Source organism: Oryctolagus cuniculus, chromosome 8, assembly GCF_964237555.1.
Source record: "Oryctolagus cuniculus chromosome 8, mOryCun1.1, whole genome shotgun sequence".
NCBI classification, from domain to species: Eukaryota; Metazoa; Chordata; class Mammalia; order Lagomorpha; family Leporidae; genus Oryctolagus; species Oryctolagus cuniculus.
In genome coordinates, this window is record NC_091439.1 from 61,051,943 (window position 1) to 61,066,823 (window position 14,881).

The following is a 14,881-nucleotide window of genomic DNA, read 5'->3' on the forward strand; positions in this document are numbered from 1 at the left end:
GATGTACCTTTCATACAGTAAAGTTGTTGACATATTTCTTGTTAAAATGATGAAAATTAGAGGGCTAAAACCATCTGAAATGGAGACAAGCTTACTAGCAGGCCAGTTGGTAGGGCTTGGAAATAGTACTACCACTTGAAGAGTAGCTTGAAGAAATGTAGTTACTGTAATTAGGCTGCATCAGTAGACTTTAACATTTTAGTGCTTTTGTTGTCTCCATTAAGGAGTATTTGAGTAATGAAGGTAGAAAATGACTCTTACCACAAACTAGCTTTAATTGTATTTACATCCTGATCTACAATAGTCGGTTACATGAGTCTGTCTTGCCTACTAAAATATGCCTGAGTTTTACTCCAAAACCTCTTCTCTTCAGTTTTGGTATCGAACAAGAAATGAACATACAAAAACATTGATTCACTCAAAAATATTTCCAAGTACTTATCTTATGTTGATCACTTTTAGATGTTTTGCCCTTCAGATAAAAGAAACAGTTTCTATCCTTAAGATATTAGGGAAATTTAACTTTCTTATAAGTCAAATATAAAAGATGGCAAGATATAACTAATGGAACAGAGAAATGCTATAACAGATTGGAGGAAGAAACCCTCAATTGAAATGGAAAATGAGCTAGAGAAACCTCACAGTAAAGGTAGCATTTGCATCATCATTAAAGGAAGAATGGAAACTGATGACATCAAGACAACAAAATAGAAGCTACCTTTATTGACTGCCAAATGTCTGGCTCTGTGTGAAGTATTTTACAGACATATTCTCATTCATTTCTCTCTGGAATTCTTTGAAATGGCATTGTTATCCCTATTTCAGTGATGAAGAAATTGAGTGTCAGAGAGAGAAAACAAGCTGTCCTAGGTTTTAGCTGGGAAATTTGATTCAGGCATGTCTTGCAATAAAATTTGCCCATTACTAGTTTTTCACCTCAAGTTGTGAGTTCAGAAAAAAAAAAGATATATAAAAGTTCAAAGCATAAAGCATATCCTGAAATACCAGGAGTCCTGTAGTTGGCAATGTAGAGTACAGATAAGAAAGCAGTGCACTTTATAGTCTGAAACACAAGCTAAAGCTAAATTTTAGAGGACTTTGAATGCCAAACTAGAAATGAAACTATTTAAGAGATCATAGAGGAAACTAAAAACTCTGATTAGAAGAATGATATCACAAATGTACCATTCACCAGGATTAGTCTGGTCAGGCATGAAAAGTGTATTAGAGCAGAAAAAGAAGAGAAAGAGTGAGATCAAGATCAGTTCAATAGCCCAGGAGAATGACACTCTGAGTCTGAGTTTTTGGTAGTGGTTATGGGAATAGGAAGAGAAAAACACATACAAGAGACAGGGGAAAAAAATTTTTTTTAAAATGTTAGTGAGAAGCTTTGAAAGGTTTTTAATTCAGGAATCCATTATTTTTTAATGTTTTGGGAGACATAAAAGGTCTCTGAGCAAGAAAATAAATAAATAAATAAATCATCTTTCAGGGCTTTCCCTTCCCATCTAAGCAGTCCAGTTTTATTTGGGGGAAATGCCCACTGCTGTGCTTGCCGGGCTTTTGCTGGGCTACCTCATTATTGCTCCTGCTTTTGTGCCTTGCATGTTCAGATGGATGGCTTTTTCCATCATATATCATCACCATGACAGCACAGGGATGATATACTACAGCAAGCGCTGTAACCCTGATGATGTGGATGGTAGTAATAACACAGCCTACTCAGGGGAGAGAAAGGCAGGATTTTTTTTCTTAAAGGTAAACTGAAAAGGTGCAGAGAAGAAAAGTGAACTAAAATTTAAATACTGTCTTTTCAACAATTCGAATTAACTATGCAGTGTTGGCAATGGTCGCTGTGATATGGCAGAGATCATAGAGAAATAGAACACTTTGGTTAATGCTGACATTCATTGTGGGTAGCACAGAGGTAGAAATCAATTTTAAGATTAAAAAAATGAACTGGGTAGTCCTTGAGCCATATGGTGATTGAATTATATGCATCTTGGATCTTAATTAGAGTCACATACCCATCAGGTAAAAACCTCCAGTATGTATAAAGCAAAAATAACATTTAAACATGTTCTTAATTAAAACAGAATAACTTGAATTTGGAATCAGTACTTTCTAAAAATTATTTTCCTTTTAGTTTTTATTTATTAGACCTTGAGAAAAATCCAATACCTAATTTTTAAAAAAATTTTAAATAATTAATTTACTTTATTTGAGAGGCAGAGACAAAGAAAGAAAAATCTCTCATCCACTGGTTCATATCCTAAATGCCCACAGCAGCCAGTGCTGGTCAGAACAAAGTCTGGATCCTAAAATTCGACTCTGGTCCCTGATGACAGGGAACAAGCTACCTGAGCCACCACCTGCTGCCTCCCAGGATGTGCATTTGCAGGAAGCTCACTTCTGAGTGGAGCTGGGCCTCAAAGCCAGCACTTTGATAGGGGATATAGAAGTTGCAAGTGGTATCCTATCTGCTATGCCAATATCCTTCCCAAAGTCCTGATTTTTTTAATTGATAAAATAAAATATTGTCGAAACATTTCATTTAAATACTCATCAGGAAAACAGATAATGCTGTAAATCTTAATTTTTTGTTTGAAATTCTAACAGAAGTCAGATTAATATTTTAGAATAAAAGCCATGCTCTTTAATTCGGTCCTTTTACATCTCTTCTGAACAGATCCAGTATTTTCCTTACCTAAACACTCTGGACTACTTAATTTTCAGATTTACAGCTGTGGCTTTAAGGAGTTTCTCTTCCTTCCCTTATCCACACTGATCAATGTCCCTTGGGTGCTGGTGTCTTAATCATATAATCATTTAGGTTGGAAGGACCTATGCTGGGGCACAAATCTATCCTTGTGAATCACAGCAGGATTGATTTTATTATTACTAAGTCATTTCTGATCAATGGGTGTGGGGATTCAGCCTTTAATCTCTCCAATGATGGTGATTCCACAGCCTCCCCTGGCTGCTGGTGCCATTCCCAACTATTCATATTGTTATAAAGATAGTTCTTATATTTAACCTAAATTTTCCCTCCTGGAATTGAAGCCTATTACTTCTTGTTCTGTCCTCATTGACTAATGAGAATAGGTCCCTCTTCTCTTTCTAACATTCCTTAATGAACCTTCAGACAGTTATGTTTCCCCCCAGTCTTCTTTTCTCCAGACAGAACATGCCCACTTGCCTTAACCTTTCCACACAGGTCTTATTTTCCAAACCCTTTATCACCTTTGTGGCTCTCCTCTGAACTCTCTCTATTCTGTCTCTGTCTCTTGAAATGTGCTGTTATAACCTAAATGCAGCATTTCACTAGAGACCAAAACCACAGAGTGGGGAGAAGAAAAACAGCTTTTTGTTGTTTTGCATGACACTTAACCTGTATTAACTGCTTTATTGCCAGTTAGTAGAACTAACAAAAATTAAAATGTATGTAAGTATATTTGCAACAAGATCCTACTACTTGCATAAACTAAGTTAGTGACAAATCTGGTAACATTGACTCATATGAATTTTTGAAACGGTTATTGACTGGAGAAGTATTGTTTCATAGTTGAAGCAACCTTGAGATTCTCTGAACTTCAATTCTTTCAGTTCTAACACCAGCAACACACAGAGAGAAGCAAAGTAAAATGCCCAGTAAATTACAATGCTTAATGGTCATTCACTTTTAACATTTTTATTGGTTGTACCTTTGTCAAGGACTCAAAAAGGAAATCATACAAGGAAATGGATAAAAATCGCATTATGTTTTTAAAAGAAAAATGTTTTAGAGTTTCCTTTTTTCAGGTGGGTATTTTTGTATCACTTGGATGTAGGCTTTTAAAAATCACAATTCAATATAGTGATAAGATTTCCCTAAATTTCACTGCCAAAGTCAATAGTAGAACTCAACGAATCTTAGAATATCAGATCTGGAGGAAGTCATAAAAATATACTAAAACCTAACACAGAGAGATAAAATCAATAGTTTAAAATTGATTAATTAATTAAATAATTTACCAAAAATGTAATAGTGTGCCTAATAAGTAGTGTGCATATTAAATGTTGGTCGAGTCTTAGTACACGAAAATATAAAACAAAATATGAGATGTGTCTTATCCTTAAACAGCTTATTAGTTGGAGTCCATGTCTCCTAACTCTTTATTTTCTGTTTGAGAAATCTTCACTTTTCTTATGACCTTCCACTTTTCTCAAGCAGTCAGTCAAATTGGTCAATTCAGTCCATATGCCATTTAATTGGTCAATATAGTATGTTGTTTGTTTAATTTTCTGGGGTGTTTTTCTGAATATATAAGTGGATTTATTTAGACTATCATACACTCAGTAGACTCTAAATGTTCTGTTCTCTGGAACAAAATATTTGTGTAAGGATTAGAGTGAGTTCTCTGGGGCGCTGTGGTGTAGTGAGTAAAGCCACCGCCTGCAGTGCCAGCATCCCATATGGGTGTTGGTTCGAGTCCCAGCTGCTCCACTTTCGACGCAGCTCTCTGCGATGGCCTGGGAAAACAGTAGTAGATGGCCCAAGTCCTTGGGCCCCTGCACCCATGTGGGAGACCCGGAGGAAGCTCCTGGCTCTTGGCTTCAGATCGGCACAGCTCTGGACGTTGCAGCCATTTGGGGAGTGAACTAGTGGATGGAAGATCTCTCTCTCTCTGCCTCTCCTTCTCTCTGTGTAACTCTGACTTTCAAAAAATAAATAAATCTTTTAAAAAGAAAGGCTTACAGTGATTTCTCAAAAGATTTCCCCAAATGCCTAATTTTTTCTCAAACATATACTACTCATTATAATCGCAGAATATCTCCCATTTAAAAACTCCATCAAGACTTGAAGTTACCTTAGAGAATATCTTTTTATTATTGGACAATTTTTTTATTTGACAGGTAGAGTTAGACAGTGACAGAGAGAGAGAGAGAGAAAGGTCTTCCTTCCATTGGTTCACTCCCCAAATGGGCACTACAGCCAGCACACTGCGCCAATCTGAAGCCAGGAGCCAGGTGCTTCCTCCTGGTCTCCCATGCAGGTGCAGGAGCCCAAGCACCTGGGCCATCCTCCACTGCCCTCCCAGGCCACAGCAGAGAGCTGGACTGGAAGAGGAGCCACTAGGACTAGAACCCAGAACCCATATGGGATGCCGGCTCCACAAGGCAGAGGATTAACCAAGTGAGCCATGGTGCCGGCCCCTTTTTATTGGACAATTTTTAACAGATAATTTTTTACCTTACAAAGTCTAGGGAACTCTAAGTTTACAGGTAGGAATAATATTGGAATTTTTCTTATATAACCAACCATTGATAAGTGGAAATATTTGCAAAAGAGCTGGGAACTGATGTCTACTCTTCATTTCATGGATTCTTTTAGATAATATTTTAGATTAACAATTAAAATAATTTGGTTTATTAAATCTATTTATTTGTATGTTTTATTTATTTATTTGATGAGGGGGACTGGGTGAGAGAGAGAGAATCTTCCATCCACAGGTTTCCCCCCAAATGCCCAAAACAACAAGAAATGGGACAAGTGAAGTCAACAACCTGCAACTCAATCTAGATTAAGTCACCACCTGAGACTCCCACCTTCCAAATCAGAGTGTCTAGGACTGATTTCTGTTTCCACTTCTGATTCAACTTCCTACTATTGTAAATGGGAGTTGGCAGATGATAGCCCTATACTTGGTTTCTTGAGACCCAAGTGAGAGATCCAGATGGAGTTCCTGGCTCCTGGCTTAGGTCTTCTCCAGCTCCAGATTTAGCAGGTATTTGGGGAGGGAACTATACAGAAGATCTCTTCCTCATTACCTCTGACCCTCCAACTCCCCCCATCTCTGTTCAAACAAATAAGCAAGTCTTTAAAAATAAATGTTATTTGAAGTTATTTTCCTAAATCTCTGAGTATAAATTGCCATTAAATTATCTGTGTTGGGGCAGGTGATGTGACAGAGTAGGTAAAGCAACCACCTGCTGAGCTGGCATCCCATATGGGCACCAGTTTGAGTCCTGGCTACTCCATTTCTGATACAGCTCCCCACTAATGCACCTAGGAAAGTAGTGAAAGATAGCCCAAGTGCATGGGCCCTGGCAGCCACTTAGGAGACCTGGAAGTAGCTCCTGGCTACTGACTTCAGACCAGCTGAGCTCCAGCCTTTGCTGTCATTTGGGGAGTGAACCAGTAGATGGAAGATCTCTCTCTTTCTCTAACTTTGCCTTTCAAATAAATAAATAAATATCTATATACATATAAATTTAAAAGAAATTCTCTATCTTGATTGTTGTATCTAAGTTTCTACAACTCAATATTACCTATATTTATACAAAATTCTAATAATATTGTTTATCAGCATATTCTTCCTTATTCTGTGTTGTGTAGAGTGGACAGCCTTGCCCCTAGAGACTGTCTCATTTCCTTGGTGGTGCTTCTTATCTTTGTTATTTGGGGTAATGTGAGGCAAATATATCATCCAGTTACTTGAACGTGAGATTGAGGTCGTTGCATAAGCTACTAAACATAGTTTAAGGAGTCAAAGAAGAGCAGATATGTGGAGCACTCATGGCTTCAGGGCTAATGCAGAGCACCCAAGAAAGTCTAGGAGAGGCATAATGACATCCAGGGCCACAAACTGGATCTTGTTTTAGAGGGTGCAGTTCTGCCTTCTTGATGCTGGAGAAGTTGTTGAAACAGTACATGTCTAGTACTTACCAGAAACTTTGTCAGGGGGAAGTGTAACACTTCACAACTTATTGTGAAGCCAAGTAAGGTGATGTGCAGAAGCATCCATGGACAGAGGAACTCACAGCGGGTGACAGAGAAAGCGAGCTACAGAAGTCTAGAAGGATGACACATCACACATCCAAGGGTCTACCAATGATGAAGCTTGCCATTATTACCTCACAAACTGATGAGGAAGAAATATTCCAATATTGCCAGCAAGACAATGAAGGATGGCTATGGAGTGAAGAGAAAAGAAAGATTGGTAATCGAGACAAATTCAAACACCATACTCTCACAATCTGTCCATTACTGCTGGCTATATCTTATTTATTTATTTATTTATTTGACAGGCAGAGTGGACAGTGAGAGAGAGAGACAGAGAGAAAAGGTCTTCCTTTGCCATTGGTTCACCCTCCAATGGCTGTGGCGCCGGCCCTGCTGGCTATATCTTAAGATATAAAAAAAAGATAATAGAATGATGGAACTTTCAAACATGGGAGAATATTACCTAAGCTAAAATGAGTACTGCTAAATATCTAATATATATATTTAATATTTATAATACTTATCAAGTATTATTGGTGGGGATTTTAGTATGTTTTCTTATATTTCCTTACTTGCAGCTTTAGTTTCTATAATTCGTTTTTCTTTCCTCTTTTTATCTTTTAACTTCCCACAACTTTTTCAGTATTTTCTTAAATCTAAAGACATTGAAATAAGTGCATACAATAAACCATTTCAAATTAAATCAAAACAAATATTACATAGTTTCAAATTAACCTTGGATAAAATTTTTCAAAGTTTCTTAACACGAAGGAAATATTAAGAAATGCATTTTTGGCTGGTGCTGCGGCTCACTTGGCTAATCCTCCACCTGTGGCACCAGCACCCCGGGTTCTAGTCCCGGTCGGGGCGCCAGATTCTGTCCCAGTTGCTCCTCTTCCAGTCTCTTCCACAGCTCTCTGCTGCAGCCTAGGAGTGCAATGGAGGATGGCCCAAGTGCTTGGGTCCTGCACCCGCATGGGAGACCAGGAGGACGCACCTGGCTTCTGGCTTTGGATCAGCGCAGCGCGCCAGCCATAATGGCCATTTTGGGGGTGAACCAACGGCAAAGGAAGACCCTTCTCTCTGTGTCTCTCTCTCACTAACTCTGCCTGTCAGAAAAAAAATGCATTTTTCATGTTATATTATCAATATGATTATAATACATGTAACTTTCAATTCAGAATTTTTATGTTTATCCAGAAATTTTAAAGAAGCATGAATTTTCCATTATGTAAAATTTTGCATAATTAATTGAGAATAAAAAACAAGCAATAATTTTGGGAATATGAAATAATAATTTTTAATCTCTCAGTTTGTCTTGACAAAACTAGATAAAATGACTATGTAAGAAAAAATAAAAACCTATAGACACATTTCTGCTTCTAGTTAGTACATAAAAAAACCACATGCAACTGTTGTTTCTATTTTCAGAATGAGAGCAAGCTGGAAAATATGGATATTATTTGGCTTTTTGTAAGTTTTGTCTTACCATAACTGAGAAGAATAGACAAAGCATGTATTTAACTACATTACAAAGTCCTAGTAATGTAAGTCTACATCCACCCATCAGCAGTTTCCCACAGGTCTTTATTGGATGAATAGAGGATAGTGCATTTAAGCCTGAAGAGAATGCAGGAGGGAAAAATGCATTTTTTCGCTCTGGTGTATTTCCCCAAGGCCACACTTGGGGCAGGTCAAGAGAAGAGGGAACTCTCTTCCAGCACAGTCTTGAGTAAAATGTAATATACATCTGAAGGCTGGGGAAATAACCGGATTCCTGATGGAGGCTGTTAAGTCCTCACCAAGAACACCAACATGGTTCTCCAACTCCTAGGGACAAGCCAACAGGGTCAGGGGAGTACCCCTAAAGAAAGCAAAAATAACGAAGCCCAGGAAAGAATCTGGTAGGAAAGATATTCTCCCAACCCCCTAGCAGAACAAAAAAGCTGATGTCTAGGCTGTGAGGCAGAGAACAGATCATATAAGCCTGAAAGCTGTAGTTGAGCTGTAAAATAAAAACTGATATGCAAAGTCTCATAAGTGCTGAGACTCAAAGATCTACTGAAAACAAAATCTTGATTCTGACTTCAAAACATTTGATGCACGAGATGAACCTACTTAGAGCTGTACCAAAGCTCAGAGCCAGCTCACAAGCAGCTCAGATTTGCTCAGTTCTTTGTACAGAAAACTCACCAGGGAAAGGGACATGCCCTTATCTGGGGTAGATTATTGTTTTCCATATTCTTCACTTTTTGCATTTCTATCTATCATAATATCACATTATGATTCATGTAAAGAAGCAAGGACATTTGATTCCATATTAAGAGAGGTTACAGGGTCGGCGTCGTGGCTCACTTGGCTAATCCTCCTGTGGCGCCGGCACCCTGGGTTCTAGTCCCGGTTAGGGTGCTGGGCACTAGTCCCAGTTGCTCCTCTTCCAGTCCAGCTCTCTGCTGTGGCCCAGGAAGGCAGTGGAGGATGGCCCAGGTGCTTGGGCCCTGCACCCGATGGGAGACCAGGAGGAAGCACCTGGCTCCTGGGTTCGGATCAGCGCAGCACGCTGGCTGTGGTGGCGGCCATTGGGGGAGTGAACCAACAGAAGGAAGACCTTTCTCTTTGTCTCTCTCATTGTCTATAACTCTACCTGTCAAATAAGAAAAAAGAGAGAGAGAGGTTACAGAGCTAATACAAAGAGACCCAGTGATCCACAAATCTTGGAATAAATAAGCAAGGATTTTAGTGTTAAAGAATCTGTTGGAAGACTTGAGAACATATGTGGGTAATGAGAATTGCGTCAGAGAACTAGTAACCATGAGAATGGAGAGGAGTTCTGTGTCTGTCTAGGCAATGATTTCTTGAAAACTTGACCCTTTCATAGTAGTAGCTATAACTATTCTGGAAAAATACAAATGAATTCCTGGAGAGATCTGGGAAGATATCAGCACATGTAGATTTTGGGAGAGTGGAAAATAGAGTAACTGAAAAGTGCATAATAAGTTATTCATTTTGTGTCCCTTCCCAGACAGTAGCATGATTGTGATGGCAGCAGAGGGAAGCTAAAACTGCAAAGAAAGTTCAACATATTTATGGGCAGAATATCTAGGGTAAAGTTGCCAGATGGTGAGGAGAACACTGGAAGGGAGGAATCCATAAATTCTGTATGCAGCAATGCTGGTGTCTGCTGCCTCCAGGACCACGCATGAGTGGAACAGACTGGAAGCAATCTTAACTGAGACATGAATCATCACCAATGGCAACCAAATTCCTAAAACTTGGATAAATTAACTGCCTGGTAAAATGAAAACATCAACACTCATTGGAAGAATAGTACAAAATCCAAATTGTATTCAGCATAATATTCACAATGTAAATTCAAAATTATTCACTATGCAAAAGGGAAAGTATGAATCATTTGTTAGAGAAAAGATAATAGATAACTCAAAGTTTAGAATTACTATTACTTGACTGAAGTGCTCTATAAAGTGAAAATATACTAACAATGAACAAAATATAAGACATGTTAGCCAAAAAATAGAAAACTTTTTAAAACAAATGTAAATTTTAAGCCTGAACATATGATACCTGAAATAAAAAAGACACACTGGATAAAAATAATAGAACAGTAAATATCAAAATAAGTTAATAAAATTGGTGATAGAACTGAATATATCATTTTATATGAAGAAGACAAAAAACTAAAATTAACCAAACCTCTGGAATTAAAAAAGAATCACATTTGTAATTTACATATAATAACTCCTAGAAATTGAGAAAAGCCAGAATAAAGTAGAATTACATTTAAGGAACTGAGGGCAAAACAGAATTTCCCCAAATTAGATGAAAGACTGAAATTTTAAAAAATCAAGAAACATAGTGAATCCTCAACAATATAAACTCAAGTTAAATATTGTCTAAAGCTGGCGCCGCAGCTCAATAGGCTAATCCTCTGCCCATGGCGCTGGCACCCTGGGTTCTAGCCCCAGTTGGGGCACCAGGTACTAATCCCAGTTGCTCCTCTTCTAGTCCAGCTATCTGCTGTGGTCCCTGCACAAGTGGGTGCAGGGACCCAAGCACTTGGACCATGCTCTGCTGCCCTCCTGGACCACAGCAGATAGCTGGACTGGAAGAGGAGCAACTGGGAGTAGTACCCGGTGCCCCAACTGGGGCTAGAACCCGGGGTGCCCGCGCTGCAGAAAGATACTTTTTAATAAATATCCACGTGAAGAACATTACAGGCAGAAAAAACATGACCAAGATAAGGGCCTTAAGGTGGGAGCAACCTAGTGGTTTCACAGAATGGAGAAGAAATTACTGCAGCTGTCACAAAGTGATCAAGGAGGAGTGTCACAGGATGGCTCATACAATAGCCAAGGATTGTGTAGTTAATTACTGTGTAAGAATGTAGGGTTATAATCTCATTTGTCTATTTTATCTTTTGTGACCTCTGCTTCTGGGTCTTACTCAAGAAATCTTTACCTATGCCAATGTCTTGAAGCATTTCCCCAATATTTATCTATAATAGTTTGATGGTTTCAGATAGTAGATTTAGATTCTTGATTAATTGTGAGTTGATTTTTATATAGGATTTTGTATAGGATATACAAAATTTTGTTTAGGATTTTGTATAGTTTTGTATAGGGTGTAAAGTAGGGGACTTGTTTGATAGTTCTGCATGCGAGATACAATTTTCTCAACACCATTTGTGGAAGAAACTGTCCTCTCTCCAGGGAGTGATTTTAGCACATTTGTCAAAGACTGGTTGGCTATATATGTGATTATTAATTTCTCAGGTTTCTATTCTATTCCATTGATCCATATGCCTATTTTTGTGCCAGTACCAGGCTGTTTTGATTATAACAGCCCTGTAGTATGTCTTGAAATATGGTATTTTGATGCCTCTCACTTTGTTTTTATTGCTTAAGATTGCTTTAACTTTTCATGACCTTTGTTTTTCCATATCAATTTTAGGATTTTTTTTCTTGATCTGTGAACAATGTCTGGTTTTGTGATTAAGGTCACATTGCATCGCTTCTCAGCCTTTTGGCTAAGATCAAGTGTGAGATCATATTGTATTTGTAAATTGCTTTTGATACTATGGACTTATTGATTAATTCTTCTAATCCATGAACATGGAAGATTTTTCATTTTTTTTTCTTCTTCTTCTATTTATTTCCTCAATATTTTGTAATTTTCCTTACAGAGCTCTTTCATACCCTTGGTTAAATTTACCCCCATGTATTTAAAACTTTCTGTAGCTATTCTGAATGGTACTGATCTTACATATTCTATCTCAGCTATGGCATTGTTTGTGTGTACAAAGACTATTGCTTTTTTAAAAAGATTTATTTTTTTATTTGAAAGTCAGAGTTACACAGAGAGAGGAGAGGCTGAGAGAGAAAGAGAGAGAGAGAGAGTGCTTCCATCTGCTGGTTCACTCCCCAAATGGCTGCAATGGTTGGAGCTGTGTCAATCTGAAGCCAAGAGTCAGGAGCTTCCTCCAGGTCTCCCACATCGGGGCAGGGATCCAAGGACTTGAGCCATCTTCTACTGTTTTCCCAGGCCATAGCAGAGAGTTGGATCAGAAGTAGAGCAGCCAGGACTTGAACTGGTGCTCATATGGGATGCTGGCACTGCAGCTGGCAGCTTTACCTGTTATGCCATAGTGCCAGCTCTTGGACTATTGATATTTGTATGCTGATTTTATATCCTGCAACTTTACTATGCCATCTGCAAATGTATAATTTCACTCCTTCCATTTGTATCCATTTGATTTATTTTTCTTGTCTAATGGCTCTGGCTAAAACTTTTGGAATTATACTGAATAATAATGGTGAATGTGGGCATCCTTGTCTGATTCAGATCTTAGTGGAAATGCTTTCAAGTTTTCTGCATTCAGTATTATGATGGTGGTAGATTTTTCACATATTGCCTTGATTGTTTTGAGGTATGTTCTTTCTATTCCTCATTTCTAAAAACCCCAAAAGCACAGACAAGAAAAGCCAAAATAGGTAAATGGGATTACATCAGTTAAAAAGGCTTCTGTCCAGCAAAGGAAATACTAAACAAAGTGAAGAGTCAACAGAAAGAGTGGGAGAAAATCTTTGCAAACTATGCATATTATAAAGGATTAATCTTCAGAATATATAAGTAGTTCAAGAAACTCAACAATGACAAAACAAACCATACAATCTAATTAAAAAAAAAAGGGCGAATAATGTGAACTGGAATTTTTTCAAAGGATGAGATTCAATTGGCCAACATACACATGAAAAAGTTCTCAGGATCACTATCCATCAGGGAAATGCAAATTAAACCACTATGAGGAGGTTTTATCCAATTAGAATGACTACCATCTGAAAATCAAAAATTAACAGAAGTGGGTGAGAATGGGGAGAAAAAAGTACCCTACTACACTGCTGGTGTGAATATATACTGTTATAACCATTGTGGAAGAGAGTATAGAGATTCCTCAGAAATTTACATGTCTACCATTTGACCCAGTCATCCCACTTTTGGAAATACACCCAAAGCAAGCAAAATCATCATATGAAACTGTTAGTTATAACACCATGCTTATCACAGCTCAATTTATAATAGCTAAGATATGGAATCAACCCAGATGTCTATAAACTGATGACTGGTTAAAGAAAATGTGACAATTATACATGATGGGTTACTAATTGGCCAGAAAAAAGTAGGCAATTCTAAATATTTTATAACAAATGTATGCAACTGCAGACCATTATGTTTAGTGAAATTAGCTGGACCCAAAAAGAAAAATACCAAATGTTTTCTCTGATTTATGGTAGCTAATAAATAGAGTGTAAAAAATTAATATATATCAGTGAAATGGACATCCAGGGATTAGATTATTATTTATAATTCTTGTGGATGTTTCTGTTAAACAGTGGTATTTCTTTTTACTTGTCAAGCTCTTTATTTAATAGAGCATTAAGATTATGACTATAAAGTATATTAAAATGTTATCACAAAAATTAAAAAATAAATAACTGAAGGAAGGAGAAGAGAGGAGAGTAAGTATAAGTATAGTCTTAGAATTATATCTTTAAAGTAGATGGCATCTCTTCTCTTCATAATAATAATTTTTTAAAATGTATAAACTCCTCTTGGGTGAGTTAGTGTTTCATTAGAATGCTTTAAACAAAGAATTGGCATGATTTATCCCACATTTTAGAATCTGACGGATGTGTGAAAAAAGCTGTTGGGAAAACGGAGCTAGCAGGAGAATGGCTAAGTGATTATTGCAATTATTCAGGTAAAATATGTACCTTAAAGTAGCATGAACATGACAAAATGAGCAGCTGGAAACAAAGAAATCATGGAACTGAAATTGAGAAAAGCTGAAGATCATAATAACATAAAGGTGGATGGAAATTTAGGTCCCTTTTCGGATTGAAGCAAACTTAGATGACAGCAATCAGGGACACTTCCAACACACTGAAGCATCATAGGCCCCCTATACAATCCTAAAGAAAGGAATGAGGAATTTAAAACAAATAGTGATTAGGCTTCCAAGTGATATGCCTTATAAAACTTGTGTTCCATTGTGGAGAATAAGTTGTTTTAATATCTGAATCTGTCAGCGAATAGTTATATCTGATATCTGTGTAAATTTGAGCTCTGTGTCTAAGACCTCAAAATGATCTAGAAGTATAGCAACTGTATCGCTAATGGCTACCTGAGGGGTGGACAATAGGACTTTTAGGGATGAAAGGATTTATAGGAAGATGGACAATAAATTAGCTTTTATTTCTTATATTTTTACAAGGTTCATACAAAAGTTTTGTGATTTAAAAAGAGAGAGAGTTTTGAAAATTAACTGTAGTTTTAAAGGATATGTTGTAATGGTTCTTTTGCTAGATTTACCTTTCTAAAATTAGTATTCTACAGTGAATATCACTGTCGATATGAATGTATTCCAAGTTGCTTAGATGCTTTTTAAGCTAAATGTGGTTCAAACTTTACCCAGTTACATGTTTTCCTCATTAACTCTTATTACCCCGAAGTTCCTGTTGCTATGATAATCGTCGTGAATGACTGAGGTAAAATGGCTATTAAGAATTTCAACACTCACCTTGTAGGATCCTGCTTTTC

General features: G+C 37.4%; 1 long non-coding RNA gene across 1 annotated transcript in view; it reads right to left on the reverse strand.

Annotated features, from left to right (window-relative positions):
• LOC127483285 (uncharacterized) overlaps positions 1-6,836 on the reverse strand; it is a 74,620-nt gene extending 67,784 nt beyond the window's left edge. The window contains exon 1 of the long non-coding RNA XR_007909421.2: positions 6,710-6,836. This is a non-coding gene — a long non-coding RNA (uncharacterized lncRNA). The remainder of the gene's footprint in view (positions 1-6,709) is intronic.
• Between the last annotated feature and the right edge of the window lie 8,045 nt (positions 6,837-14,881).